The sequence below is a fragment of the Manacus candei genome, unplaced genomic scaffold (genome assembly GCF_025592945.1).
Source record: "Manacus candei isolate 608988 ecotype Guabito, Panama unplaced genomic scaffold, ASM2559294v1 h1tg000065l, whole genome shotgun sequence".
Taxonomy (NCBI): Eukaryota; Metazoa; Chordata; class Aves; order Passeriformes; family Pipridae; genus Manacus; species Manacus candei.
The window spans coordinates 14553668-14569317 of NW_026138113.1; positions in this window are offsets into that span (position 1 = coordinate 14553668).

Sequence of the window (15650 nt, forward strand, 5' to 3'; positions counted from 1 at the left end):
CTGCCTGGGGGCGAAGGAAGAAGGACAGCGAGGGCATTTGCCTTTGGGCCAGAGGGAAGGGGAAGGAGAACCCCCCAAATCCATCCCTGGCAGGATGGGGGCTGGAGGAGACATTGGGGGACCCCCAAGAATATTTTCGAGGGGAAGAAAGGATGGGGGAACCCACAGGGGGTTGGGGGGGGGGAGGCACTCAGGAATCTCGTGGTGGGACACTGGGGAGTTCCCAGTAGTTTCTTGGGGGGGTGGACCCCCAGCAGTCCGGGGTGGAAAAATGGACGGAGGAATCCGCCGTAAAGGGTTGGTGACACCCAAAAGACTCTAGGAGGGGGTCAGGAGGGGCCCCGGAGTCCTGAAGAGTGTTTGGTGGTCCCCAGGAGGGAGTCTGGGGGTCTGAGGTGGTCCCAGGAGATTTTCAAGGGTTAAGGGGATGCACAGGAGATTTGGGGGACGAGGGGGAAAGGCGGGGGGTCCCCAGGAGCCTTGGGGGGGATCTGGGTGGTTCCCGAGAGTCGTGGGGGAGATTCAGAGGGGTCACCAGGAGCCCCCGGACCCCCTGAACTCACCCCACACCACCATGGCCTCGTTGGGGCTGCACGTGAAAAACAGCGCAGCGGGGGGAGACCCTGGGACCGGGATCGATCGGGACCAATCGGGTTCAATCCCGATCCTTCCCTCCCCTGCCATCACTGTCCCGCTCCAAGCAGCCCCCGCGGAAGTTTCGACATTCTATCGGATGACTCACCGGCACAAGGACAGGGGCCCAGCAGAATTTGGCAATGACGTCATTCCAGCAGAGCCGTTCTATTGGCTGCGACCCACGAGGGAGCCCCAAAACCTGTTCCTGGCTTGGGGGGGAAGGACAGCCGGCACGACCGGGAACGGGGGTGCAGAGGGTGTTCAAGTGCCCAGGAAAGGGGCAAAAAACTTTCCCCTCTCCCTCCCAGTGCCCCCTCAGCCCATCCCAGTGTCTCCCCTTTCCGCTAGTACCCTCTCAGCCCATCCTGGCCTCTCCCCTGCTCTCCCGGTGCCCCCGTCCATCGAGGTCCCAGCCCGACCCTGCCCCCTGCTCTACTCCGGCCTGGATTTCTCCCCTGCAGGGGCAGCTGAGGTGGCTCCAGGGCGGGGGGGAGCTTTCGGGGCAGGGGGTGGCTCCTGACATGCTGCTGGAACTGCCCCTGTCTGGGCGGGCCCGTCAGCCTGGGGCACCTCCTCACCCGAGCCTGGGGGACTGGCCGGCAACTGGGAGGGGCTTTGGGAAGGAATGGGGAGGCTGAGAAGGGGTTGGAGGTCGTGGGGGTAACTGGGAAGGGGTTTGGGGGAGTTTGGGGGTTTGGGAGGGAGGTTGGGGAGATTGGGGCAGCTGTGAGGGGTTTTGGGGAATCGTCGGGGATGTGGGAAGGAACTGGGAGAGAGTTTGGGGGCATACTCAAGGGGAAGGGGGCAACTAGGAGAGGGTTTGAAAGGTCCTGGGAGGGCTGGAGGTAACTGAGAGGGATTTGGGGGCATCCTGTGGGTTTTCGTGGGTCTGGGAGGCAGTCTGGGGGCCTCGGAGGGTTTAAGGGGAAGTTGGGAGTGTCCTGTGGGACCGGGATGGGATTTGAGGGTTCCTGGAGGAGCTGGGAGGGCTTTATGCCTTTATACTGCGGGCATTGTCTAGTATTGATGGGGGTAATCCGTGAGTTGACTGTTTCATAATCATCCAAATTTTAACAAGACTTTTAAGGTGGTCAACCTCAGTTTGAAGCAGCTCATTTTTAGCAACAAGTTTATCCGATTTTTCTCCTGTTTCCCTCTCAAAGGCTAACGATGACTTCAACACCACATTTTCTGATTTCAAAACAGTAGACTCAACATCAGAAATCCATTCATGACTTCCCTGTCATCACTCCATCCGAATGTCTGTGCACTCACTGTGGCCTGAGAGAAACCTGCCTGTTTGCAGCGCACTGACTGGGCAACTTTTCTTTTTGCAGGTGGAAAAGGGCAGATAAAGAAAAAACAGATGGGTTCAGCAGAAGTGATGCTGCTTCTGTCAAAAGCAGAGCAGAGGCTGAAAGCACTTTAGGAAGTTGCTTACAGAAGCACTTGTGCATTCCAAGTTCCAGCTCAGGAGTCTCAGTGACTTGTCCAACATGGGAGCTCCTTTTCCATTTCTCAACCCCCAGATTCCTCAGGAGTAGGAAACTGAAAACACTGACTCAGAAAAGCTCCATTCCTTCCTAATAATTGTGCTTTGTCCTTCCCATTTGACAGTGCTCTTGGAAATGTGCTGGTGTGATCTGGATCTGGGAGCAGCCCTGACCTCCCACAGCCCTGACCACACACACCTCATCCAACGGCAGGAAGAACCTGCCTGGCTCCTGCTGGGGTTCTCACCACCCACCGACAGCTTCTCCCTGCAGAGGGGTGGGCAACTACCCAGGCAGGATGAGACCTGACCCCAGCAGGCAGCAAAGTCCCTGCCCTGGCACAAAGAAGCCCGGAGCACAGGGACCCTGCTCTGCAGGACAACCCCGGGCATCCCTGACTGCACCCCCACCTTCTTACCCCGCAGCCATCCCTGGGAGAAGGAGCCCACCTGCGCTGTCCCTCTGACGGTGCTACAGGGAAGGCCTGCCGTGGAGAACATCCTCCTCCGGTGCAACAGAGAAACTGGGAGAGTCCTGACAGATGTACAAGGCTGTGGGATGTGGTAACTTTAGGAGATTCCTCCAGGAACACAAGCGACATTGCCCTGCACCTGTAGACTCACTCTGCAGAGGAGTGTGAAGTTGTGTCCCCAAGTTGTGTCTCAGCTGAACACCTCCCATCTTTCTGCTGCCTTTAACCTCCCTTTGCCTTTCTTCTCTTCTCTCGTGCCTACAGGCAGTGCCCTCGGCCCTGCTGGGCTGTGCAGAGGAGCTGCTTCTGGGCTGAGCTGTCTCTCTGCAGTGCTGCCTGCTTGCCAGGATTTCCCTGTGTGCCAGGAGCCCGACCCAGCTGAGCAGCACAGCAAGAGCCAAAGGCAGCCCTTTCTCTGCCCCTCTGGGTTCCCCACAGGTGTCCCTGGGGCTCCAGGGGAACCTGCTGTGGAACAGACTGAAGGAAACAATGATGTTCCCTCTTCTCACCTCTTCAGTGACACTTCTTTCCAGCAGTGACACTTCTTTCTTACAGTGACATTTCTCCTCTTAGAAAATTACCAGGGTATGATGATCACCTTTTCTAGTTTCATCATTACACAGGACACCAGGAGGGTGACAGCAAAGGATCTGGTAACTCCCTGGCACAGTGGGGGTTTTCCTGGAGTCACACAGAGAAATGTGTCAGGGCTCTGAGAGGTGTCCAACCCTGAGCTGGACTGATGCACACACGGGGGTGTTCAGAGACACGAGTCCTTCCCTGGCACACACACAGGCAGTTCATTGCAGCAGGGGCAGTGTCTCCCTGGGCTCCTGCTACCACTCCCAGAGCCTGGAGCCACCTCAGCCCTGTAATGCTCCCACCCTGCCCACTCCTACACTTCAGATGAACATTGGGGTTTTCTAGTCACTGGAACTGCCCAGACCAGCCCCTCCCTGGTCCCCCCATCTCCCTGCCCCGCCCCAGCCCAGTAGAGCAGCACAGTCGTTTCTCGTCCTGCAGCAAGAAAGGGAGGCAATAGAGGACAGGGACAGTGACTGCATGTCTGGACTGCTCAGGAGATCATCAGCTCAGGCAGCAGCTCCTGCAGCCCCAGGGCCAGCCCCGCTTCCAAGTGGTCCAGGCAGCTGTTGCCACGTGGGCACAAGCTCTGCTGCCCAGGAGGGTCCTGTAGTGAAGGACTTTGCAGATGGCCACGTAGCGGTCAGAGGACATGATGGTGAGAAGGGCAAGCTCTGCTGTGATCAAGAAGAAAAGCAAAAAACACTTGTCCAACTCATCCTGAGTAGGACATGCCCCTGGTGTTCCAGAGGGAATTGGCCATGGCTTTGGGGAGAGTGGTGCAGATGCAGCCCGGGTGTGTGAGGGAGAGGTGGAGCAGGAAGAAGTCCCTGGGGGGTGTGCAGGTGGTGGCAGGCTACGGCGCTGAGGATGAGGCCGTTGCCCAGGAGGGCAGCCAGGGAGATGCCCAGGAAGAAGCAGAAGTGCAAGAGCTGCAGCCAGGAGGAGGAAGTGGGGGATGGAGCTGCTGTTGGACATGAGCTTCCTCCGGGCATCAGGAAATGTCCAAGGAGGAAAAGGCAGTGAAAACTTTGGGACAGGTTTCCTAGATCAAACCCATGAATTCCTCTGAGCATCTACCCTCATCCCAAGTATCTGCAGTCACACATATATAGATTCTGGACTGTAGAAGACAGACTTAGCATGACTTTAAGATGATTTCTTCTCAATTTTTTGATTTATTTTTGTACTGCCAGGTCTGAGAGGGGCATCGTGGAACCAAAGGAACCCTGAGACATTTCAGAATCCCACATGTGTTGGGTCTGTCTGAACTGGAGTTCATTTTCTCACTGCAGGCGTCACAGTGCTGTGCTTTACATTGGGAGCTACAAAGGGGTTAATCACACCAGTGCTTTGGCAACTGCTGAGCAGGGCTGGTGCAGCATCTGCATTGTCAGCTTCGTCCCCTGAATCGGGGGCAAGATCATGGGAGGCGATACAGACAGGTCAGTTGAGCCAAATGGACCAAAGGGACATTGCAGAATATATGGCGTCAGTTCAGCTACAAGAGCTCAGGAAAGGAACAGGAAAGGGGGAAAATCCATTTTTTTACAATACATGCCTTCTGAGCGGCTTCTCTGTGTGGTGAAGCCCTGCTTCCCATGAAGTGGCCAGGTATCGCTGCTGACAGGAAGTAGAGAGAAAATCTTTTTATTTTCCTCTTCACTTATGCATGCGCAAACTTTGGCTTTTGCTTTAGTAAAGTGCCTGATCTCAAGGTAGAAATAATTTTCCATCTTATTCTGTCTCTTCTGTCTGGCTGGGAAGGGCAGCAATAGAGCAGCTTGGTGGGCACCTGGCATCCAGGTAAGATCAACCCACTGCAACATTGCAGGGTCTCATGGAACCAAAGGACTACTGGGAGACTGGGGGAACTCACGGAATCAAGTGGCCGTCGTGACACTGCCCTGCATCATAGAAGCAAATGTTCCCTGGGAAACTACAGAAACCAGGGACTTAAGGGACATCATTGGGATGTGCGGGACCTCATGGAATTAAACAAACCGTGGGATATCTTTGGAACTTCATGGAATCAAAGGGATAAAACAAAAGAATTAAACCCCATGACCAGAAACCATTGGATCGAACATTTCTTTAATATGCCAGCTGGGGATTCAAGGGGGTACTCTGCCATGCATGAATCAAAGAATCAGTATAAATTTCGGAGTATAAATACAGTGATACTTGAAAGACCCTCCCCTTCACAAGCAGTCCAAAATTCTCTTATGATTTTAGGGTCAAATAGCCTCTTGGATTTTATTCGTGGAGCAAGACTGCCATCTAGCGTCCATTTCTTCTGGGAGGGGCAGTCATTTTCACAGAGTGGTCTTCTCCCTTAGCAGGCCTCGTAGCTTCTCTGATTGATCTCTCCGACCCCTAACCCCTAAACTAAATGCTTTAGGACCAGTTAAGACGTGTCTTAGAACTTCCCATTTGCTTAAACAATGAAGATTTGACTTTCTTCTTAACAAAACAATCTCTTATTAAACAAGTTTTCTGAGGCCTGTAAGCTAATTTCTTGAAGATGGGCATATGATACACTATTCGTTTCCATGTATCATCTACATTCTCTCTCCTACAACTAATTGTAGTCTTAAAAGAAAAGACAAGACTGCTACCATGCCAAGAAAGCAAACCCCTTTGTTGATTAGGATTTTTATCTAAGAAAAACTTCTGATTTACGAAGCCATTAAGGATGGAGATCCTCTCTCATTTCAGTGCCATTGTGACAATATGGGGCCTCATGTGACACATGGAACACAGAACACTGCACATTCCCAAGCAATCAAGGGGCCATTGTAACACTCCAGGGCCTTATGGAAGACGGAGGCCCTGCAGAGAGACCTCAAATCAGAGGTTTGGGCAATCCTCAGCCAGAGGACTTTCAACAAGGGGAAGTGCCAGATTCTGTCCCTGTGATGGGGCAACCCCGAATGTCCGGACAGACTGGGAATGATATTCTGCATAGCAGCGTTGGAAAATGGCCTCTGGGGTCCTGGTGGATGGCCACTTGGCCAAGAGTCAGTGGTGCTCTGGCAGGGGCTCACTGCTCGGTCACAGGAGGGTTTTCAGACAAACGAGTCCTTCGCTTGCACACAGACACAGACAGTTCATGGCAGCAGGGCCAGTATCTCCTGGGGTTCCTGCTGCCAGGCCAGGAGCCTGGATGCACCTAAGCCCTTGTGGGGTACCACCTGCTCTGCCACTATCTGAGATGCCCCACCGCCTGAGAGATGGAAACGCGGAGCTCTGTCCAAGAGAAGCACATCCCAGAGCTGCACGCATGGGCTTTGCCGGGATTTAGAACCGTAAATGCAATGTGACACCGAGACACTCTTTGTCCCACATAACTTCAAGGTCTCCCCAGGAGGTTGATGGCAATTGTTCTTGCTCAGGGTCATCTCCCCACACCAACAGCAGGTGCGTGCTCAAGACTTGTCTGTGCAATGCAAACAGATACACCCTGTCTAGTTCTTCCGGTCTCTCCAAGGAAGGCAAAAGAATCTCTGTGTGCCGGGTGCCCAGCCAGTGCTGGAAGTTGTGGTTCTATTGTGAGTGCCAAGAGCGGATGGTAGGTCTGTGATGAATGCCCTGAGGAGATGACCTGGGGTTTCCAGTTCACATGGCAATAGATCACACCCTGCTTTGGTGGTCATTTATGTCCTACGGAGGTGACAGAGATGGGAAAGAGAATGAAATTTTTGAATGTGCCTCTGAGTGCCCCTCAACCTGCTGCAAATGTGCAGATTCCAGTACATCCAGTTCAGGTGTGAGAGGCTGTTCCCTGGTCCTCTGAGCAAGAAGAGCTGGACGAGGGACACAGCAGAACTCGCTTACTGAGACTGCATCTCCATGAATCCCAAAGCAAGTGCGAGGGGTTATGCCACATCCGAGTTTTCTCAGGGGGAGGTGTTTCTCCCATGCATTGCCTCCCCGTGGCACAGCCCCCGACAAAACCACAAGTGGTCTTTGTCCCTAGCAAAAGTGCTCCTACTGCTAGCAGGGATGTTCCACGGGAAAGGCCAGGAGAGGTTGAGCCCGGAGGGCACTGAGCCCGGAGGGATGTTCTTCCTCTCCTGCCCCTCGACCATTCTCGCAAGCGCTTGCCCTGGAGGAAAATTCAGGAGTCTCCACGTGCCAAAAGAGAGATGTGAGGGAAGAGACGATGGCGGTGTAAGAAGCACATGGCCTGTCAATCTGAAGATCCTCGATACCAAACACCACCCCTGCCACCCAGCCCGGCCTCTCCGGTTCTACGTTGCTGAGCACGGACCGCTGCCGCACTGCCGCCACTATCACATGGCCTCCGCCTCCAGCCAGCACCCGAGGAGAGCCCGAGAGCCCGAGAGGCGCTGGCACCTGTCCCAGCCCCGGGGTGTATTTGTCGGAGGAGGGAGAGGAAGGCAGAGGAGGCGGAGAGGAGGCGACCTGCCAGGAGCAGAGAGTCGGGGCTGGCGGGGGCAGCGGGGTGCCGGGAAGCGGATCGGCGGCTGCGGCGCTGTCGGAGAGCGGGGCTGGTGGCGCTGACCGCGGTTTTGATCTGTGCGCAGGGCTGGGGGCCGGAGACCGTAGGGACCGGGGCAGCCCCCTGGGGTGGACGTGCATATTCCTCGACACTGCCCTCCTGTCTGGTAGGTTCTTCACAAAGCTCTTCTCTCTAACTATCTTCCCAATTCTCCCTCCCTCTGGTCCATAAAGTATTCCCTGGGAACTCTCATCGCTTTTTTCTTTGTCGAACCGTTATTCTTTCCTTGCTTTACTCTCTGTCCTTCAGTGAATTCGTGCAATCCGTCCTTCCCCTTTCCTACTTTTCTTCCTCTCTTCGCTTGGTTTAATCCCGCAGCTTTCCATTCTTCAGTGACTTCACCAATCCACTTCTCTTTTCCGCTCACCTCTCTCCAGCAAATATTAATGGACATTTCAACTACTACACACCTTTATATCCTCTTAAAATTCTTCTCCGTATTGGTTTGACTGCTGCTGTGCCCTTTGTTTTGGGAAAAAACATCCAGTGCAAAAACAATTCCGACGGCTTTTCTTCATCTCCCTGCCCGTGTCTGCAGGTAGAACCCAGGTGCAGCAGGACCCATTTGTAGAGACCACTGAGAGCAGTGAAATCACCAAGTGCTCACACGCCAACATACGGAACGGTGAATTTATCCATTCCTACCGACAGCCCCGAGTTCCTCAGTGCAAAATAGTCCAGAGAGCTGCTAAATGGTCCAGAGATCTGCGGGCGCCAACGGGGCGGCTGTGGGTGACGGGTGATGGTCTTTCCACAGTCCTCTGGCTCTCCGGGCACCGTCATGGAGATGAGTTGTGTATTAGCGCTTCTATTAAAACAGGGTTTTCAACCATACAAAGAGAACAGGTTTGAGTACCTGGGAACCAAGTGATGTAAAAAGCACAGCGCAGCGCAAGAGGCACCAGTGCTAGAACACTGAATTTACCCCTGGCCTATCAAATCCTCATCTCACTAAACTTAATAATGCGTCAGATTCTGCTTCCAGGCTGCCTCTGGCACGACCTCCACTTTTCTCCAGGCTGCCCAAATAGTTAGAGCTCTCTGTTGTGACACAACTGGGATCTAATCACTGAGACTGTATCTCCATTGGTCCAAAGCGGGTGGGAGATGCCATGCCGTGATTTCTCATGGTGCATGGTGCTTCACCCAGGCACTGTTTCGGCGTAGAACTGGTGCCACAGCCCAAGTCTAAAACTAAGGTGCTATTTGTCTCCAGAAGAAATGCTCCTGCTGACAGCTCCGCTCCCCACAGACGTCGATCGGTCTCCCGGTGTATCGCAGCCCCCGTAAGTCATGGCCCACTGCAAACAGAGAGATTTGAATCTCTTAGAGAGGGAGTAAAGGAAGCAGGAGGGCCGAGAAATGAACTGTACTTTCAGTACCTCAAATGCTCTCTTTGGGTTTCTCCCTCCCCAAGCAACAGCCGTCTGGCTCCCCCAGCCGATGGCATTCTGAGCATTGCCTGGCTCTGGGGTCTCACTCATGGGCAGAGATTGTTCCCGGTCAGCTCGCAGTGCAGTCCTCCCCTCCCCACTTGCAATCGCCTGCTCTGCTGCACACCCACTGATGTGCTTTTGGGAGCTCCGGGCTTCTACCCTTCTGCACCTTTCACATCTTCCCGTGCTGTCCTCAGCTCTCTGGGCTGCTTGCAGCTTCCTCGGGGAACACGTGTCTCCTCCGCTTCTGTGTCTTTTCCCCTGTCCTTCTTCATCTGCCTGGGAAGAATGCCTCTCTCCCAGCTCCCCATGAAAGGGAGATGAGTCCTGCTGGGCAACAACCCAGTGTCTCTAGATTTGCCTTTCTCTTCTGCGAAAACGCAAAGTCTGAGAGGAATGTGGCTCCAACAGGGCTGCTGGATATCCCAGCTCCAGCGATGGCAAGGAGAGCATATGCCCTAGGGAATGTACTGAGGGATGAGCAGGGAACAGGTGAAGACCCTGACGCACATGCAGGGAGCACATGGGGCAACTACCAGAGTGTTGCTTGCGAGTGGTGGTGCTAGGAGAGCTCTGGCCCACCCAGGGCAGTTGAAGGTCTGGGGGCTTGGGAGATGGAGACCCTTACACCCAGCCCCTTCCCTAAACCAAGTCCAGAGGGATCCCAGGCACCCAACTCACCACAGGAAACAGAGGCTTTCACATGCTTCCCAGGTGGAAGAGCATTATCGAGTTCACCCTCCTTATGCCTGTGTGCTCCTGAAAATTTTCTACCATCTTAAGTATCAGAGGAGAGAGAACACATTTAGAGGAAGCTGAGAATTCTGCATTTTTACTGAGAGGTTAATGAAGGATGGTCCTGCAACCATCCTTCCTGAGGCCAGGGCCACATAGCTGGAGGTCTCTCCTTTCTTACTGCTTTGCTTTCCTCTCTCACCACCTCTAGCGCTTGGTCTGGCTTGGTTGCACCTCGCTCCTTCGCACTGTCTGCCTTCACAGCTTCTTCAGAACACGTCCAAAATGTAGTGTTCAGATCCTTGACGAGTGACAGTCCAAATCTTGCGGACCCTTACTCTCTGTCTTTTCCACACTCCAGGCAAGGCAAGAACCCCTCCTCCTATCCAAAGAGAAAGATCTTCATGAACCAGAGAATCGCGGCTCCTGCCTGGAGTGGATCAGAGTAACCAGGAGACGATACCTCAAGAGAAACTAGGGACACACATGGCAGTTGACTGCAGGATGCCCAGATTTGCGCTGCCCTGTGCTGTATAAATCACTTTGCACTCAGGCATTCTGTCACAAGCCTGCGCTCTGTGTAGGAATGAAAAGCCATGTTTTCATAGGGGTGATAATTTACTCTGTCGTAGAACCAATTAACCGAGTTTTGTTTCTAAGAGAATCCCCTGAAATCTCTGAGGACGACAGTGTCAATGAGTCAGTGTCCGCCAGGGCCCAGGAATACAGAGCCGCGTTCCCATGATGGGGTCCGGAGAGCCAGAGGATGGAGGAAAAACCGTCTCCCGTCAAGGATAGCCACCCCGTTGGCGCCTGCAGCTCTCTGGACCATTTAACAGCGCGTACGGGGAGCTCGGGGCTGTGACCCGGGAGCGGCCGGTAGGAATGGATACGATCTCCAGGTGCAAGCCCTGCGCACAGATCAAAACCGTGACCAGCGCCACCAGCCCTGCTCCCCGACAGCGCCGCAGCCGCCGATCCTCTTCCCGGCGCCTCGTTGCCCCCGCCAGCCCCGACTCTCTGCTCCTGGTAGACGGCCTCCTCTCCGCCTCCTCTGCCTTCCTTTCCCTCCTCCCCTGTCCGCCTCCGACAAATCCGCCCCGGGGCTGGGACAGGCGCCGGCACCTCGCGGGCTCTCCTCGGGTGCTGGCTGGAGGCGGAGGCCAGGTGACATTGGCGGCAGCGCGGCAGCGGTCCGTGCTCTGCACCGTAGAACCGGAGGGGCCGGGCTGGGCTTGCGAGAATTGTCGAGGGGCACGAGAGGCAGAACATCCCTCCGGGCTCAGTGCCCTCCGGACTCAACCTCTCCTGGCCTTTCCCGTGGAACATCCCTGCTAGCAGTAGGAGCACTTTTGCTAGGGACAAAGACCACTTGTGGTTTTGTCGGGGGCTGTGGCACCAGTGCCACGGGGAGGCAATGCATGGGAGAAACACCTTCCCCTGAGAAAACTCGGATGTGGCATAACCCCTCGCACTTGCTTTGGGATTCATGGAGATGCAGTCTCAGTAAGCGAGTTCTGCTGTGTCCCTCGTCCAGCTCTTCTTGCTCAGAGGACCAGGGAACAGCCTCTCACACCTGAACTGGATGTACTGGAATCTGCACATTTGCAGCAGGTTGAGGGGCACTCAGAGGCACATTCAAAAATTTCATTCTCTTTCCCATCTCTGTCACCTCCGAAGGACATAAATGACCACCAAAGCAGGGTGTGATCTATTGCCATGTGCACTGGAAAACCCAGGTCATCTCCTCAGGGCATTCATCACAGACCTGCCATCCGCTCTTGGCACTCACAATAGAACCACAACTTCCAGCACTGGCTGGGCACCCGGCACACAGAGATTCTTTTGCCTTCCTTGGAGAGACCGGAAGAACTAGACAGGGTGTATCTGTTTGCATTGCACAGACAAGTCTTGAGCACGCACCTGTTGTTGGTGTGGGGAGATGACCCTGAGCAAGAACAATTGCCATCAACCTCCTGGGGAGACCTTGAAGTTATGTGGGACAAAGAGTGTCTCGGTGTCACATTGCATTTACGGTTCTAAATCCCGGCAAAGCCCATGCGTGCAGCTCTGGGATGTGCTTCTCTTGGACAGAGCTCCGCGTTTCCATCTCTCAGGCGGTGGGGCATCTCAGATAGTGGCAGAGCAGGTGGTACCCCACAAGGGCTTAGGTGCATCCAGGCTCCTGGCGTGGCAGCAGGAACCCCAGGAGATACTGGCCCTGCTGCCATGAACTGTCTGTGTCTGTGTGCAAGCGAAGGACTCGTGTGTCTGAAAACCCTCCTGTGACCAAGCAGTGAGCCCCCACCAGAGCACCACTGACTCTTGGCCAAGTGGCCATCTACCAGGACCCCAGAGGCCATTTTCCAGCGCTGCTATGCAGAATATCATTCCCAGTCTGTCCGGACATTCGGGGTTGCCCCATCACAGGAACAGAATCTGGCACTTCCCCTTGTAGAACTTCCTCTGGTTGAGGATTGCCCAAACCTCTGATTTGAGGTCTCTCTGCGGGGCCTCCGTCTTCCATAAGGCCCTGGAGTGTTACAATGGCCCCTTGATTGCTTGGGAATGTGCAGTGTTCTGTGTTCCATGTGTTCCATGAGGCCCCATATTGTCACAATGGCACTGAAATGAGAGAGGATCTCCATCCCTAATGGCTTCGTAAATCAGAAGTTTTTCTTAGATAAAAATCCTAATCAACAAAGGGGTTTGCTTTCTTGGCATGGTAGCAGTCTTGTCTTTTCTTTTAAGACTACAATTAGTTGTAGGAGAGAGAATGTAGATGATACATGGAAACGAATAGTGTATCATATGCCCATCTTCAAGAAATTAGCTTACAGGCCTCAGAAAACTTGTTTAATAAGAGATTGTTCTATTAAGAAGAAATTCAATTATACATTGTTTAAGCAAATGGGAAGTTCTAAGACACGTCTTAGCTGGTCCTAAAGCATTTAGTTTAGGGGTTAGGGGTCGGAGAGATCAATCAGAGAAGCTACGAGGCCTGCTAAGGGAGAAGACCACTCTGTGAAAATGACTGCCCCTCCCAGAAGAAATGGACGCTAGATGGCAGTCTTGCTCCACGAATAAAATCCAAGAGGCGATTTGACCCTAAAATTATAAGAGAATTTTGGACTGCTTGTGAAGGGGAGGGTCTTTCAAGTATCACTATATTTATACTCCGAAATTTATACTGATTCTTTGATTCATGCATGGCAGAGTACCCCCTTGAATCCCCAGCTGGCATATTAAAGAAATGTTCGATCCAATGGTTTCTGGTCATGGGGTTTAATTCTTTTGTTTTATCCCTTTGATTCCATGAAGTTGAAAGATATCCCACGGTTTGTTTAATTCCATGAGGTCCCGCACATCCCAATGATGTTCTTTAAGTCCCTGGTTTCTGTAGTTTCCCAGGGAACATTTACTTCTATGATGCAGGGCAGTGTCACGACGGCCACTTGATTCCGTGAGTTCCCCCAATCTCCCAGCAGTCCTTTGATTCCATGAGACCCTGCAATGTTGCAGTGGGTTGACCTTACCTGGATGCCAGGTGCCCACCAAGTTGCTGTATTTCTGCCCTTCCCAGCCAGACAGAAGAGACAGAATAAGATGGAAAATTATTTCTACCTTGAGATCAGCACTTTACTAAAGCAAAAGCCAAAGTTTGCACATGCATAAGTGAAGAGGAAAATAAAAAGATTTTCTCTCTACTTCCTGTCAGCAGCGATACCTGGTCACTTCATGGGAAGCAGGGCTTCACCACACAGAGAAGCCGCTCAGAAGGCATGTATTGTAAAAAAATGGATTTTCCCCCTTTCCTGTTCCTTTCCTGAGCTCTTGTAGCTGAGCTGACACCATATATTCTGCAATGTCCCTTTGGTCCATTTGGCTCAACTGACCTGTCTGTATCGCCTCCCATGATCTTGCCCCCGATTCAGGGGACGAAGCTGACAATGCAGATGCTGCACCAGCCCTGCTCAACAGTTGCCAAAGCACTGGTGTGATTAACCCCTTTGTAGCTCCCAATGTAAAGCACAGCACTGTGACGCCTGCAGTGAGAAAATGAACTCCAGCTCAGACAGACCCAACACATGTGGGATTCTGAAATGTCTCAGGGTTCCTTTGGTTCCACGATGCCCCTCTCAGACCTGGCAGTACAAAAATAAATCAAAAAATTGAGAAGAAATAATCTTAAAGTCATGCTAAGCCTGTCTTCTACAGTCCAGAATCTATATATGTGTGACTGCAGATACTTGGGATGAGGGTAGATGCTCAGAGGAATTCATGGGTTTGATCTAGGAAACCTGTCCCAAAGTTTTCACTGCCTTTTCCTCCTTGGACATTTCCTGATGCCCGGAGGAAGCTCATGTCCAACAGCAGCTCCATCCCCCACTTCCTCCTCCTGGCTGCAGCTCTTGCACTTCTGCTTCTTCCTGGGCATCTCCCTGGCTGCCCTCCTGGGCAACGGCCTCATCCTCAGCGCCGTAGCCTGCCACCACCACCTGCACACCCCCCAGGGACTTCTTCCTGCTCCACCTCTCCCTCACACACCCGGGTTGCATCTGCACCAGTGTCCGGAAAGCCATGGCCAATTCCCTCTGGAACACCAGGGGCATGTCCTACTCAGGATGAGCTGCACAGGTGTTTTTTGCTTTTCTTCTTGATCACAGCGGAGTTTGCCCTTCTCACCATCATGTCCTCTGACCGCTACGTGGCCATCTGCAAAGTCCTTCACTACAGGACCCTCCTGGGCAGCAGAGCTTGTGCCCACGTGGCAGCAGCTGCCTGGGCCACTGGGTAGTGCGTCTGGCCCTGGAGCTGCAGGAGCTGCCGCCTGAGCTGATGATCTCCTGAGCAGTCCAGACATGCAGTCACTGTCCCTGTCCTCTATTGCCTCCCTTTCTTGCTGCAGGACCAGAAACGACTGTGTTGCTCTACTGGGCTGGGGCGGGGCAGGGAGATGGGGGGACCAGGGAGGGGTTGGTCTGGGCAGTTCCAGTGACTAGAAAACCCCAATGTTCATCTGAAGTGTAGGAGTGGGCAGGGTGGGAGCATTACAGGGCTGAGGTGGCTCCAGGCTCTGGGAGTGGTAGCAGGAGTCCAGAGAGACACTTCCCCTGCTGCAATGAACTGCCTGTGTGTGTGCCAGGGAAGGACTCGTGTCTCTGAACACCCCCGTGTGTGCATCAGTCCAGCTCAGGGTTGGACACCTCTCAGAGCCCTGACACATTTCTCTGTGTGACTCCAGGAAAACTCCCGCTGTGCCAGGGAGTTACCAGATCCTTTGCTGTCACCCTCCTGGTGTCCTGTGTAATGATGAAACTAGAAAAGGTGATCATCATACCCTGGTAATTTTCTAAGAGGAGAAATGTTACTGCTGGAAAGAAGTGTCACTGCTGGAAAGAAGTGTCACTGAAGAGGTGAGAAGAGGGAACATCATTGTTTCCTTCAGTCTGTTCCACAGCAGGTTCCCCTGGAGCCCCAGGGACACCTGTGGGGAACCCAGAGGGGCAGAGAAAGGGCTGCCTTTGGCTCTTGCTGTGCTGCTCAGCTGGGCCGGGCTCCTGGCACACAGGGAAATCCTGGCAAGCGGGTAGCACTGCAGAGAGACAGCTCTGCCCAGGAGTAACTCCTCTGCACAGCCCAGCAGGGCCGAGGGCACTGCCTGTAGGCACGAGAGAAGAGAAGAAAGGCAAAGGGAGGTTAAAGGCAGCAGAAAGATGGGAGGTGTTCAGCTGAGACACAACTTGGGGACACAACTTCACACTCCTCTG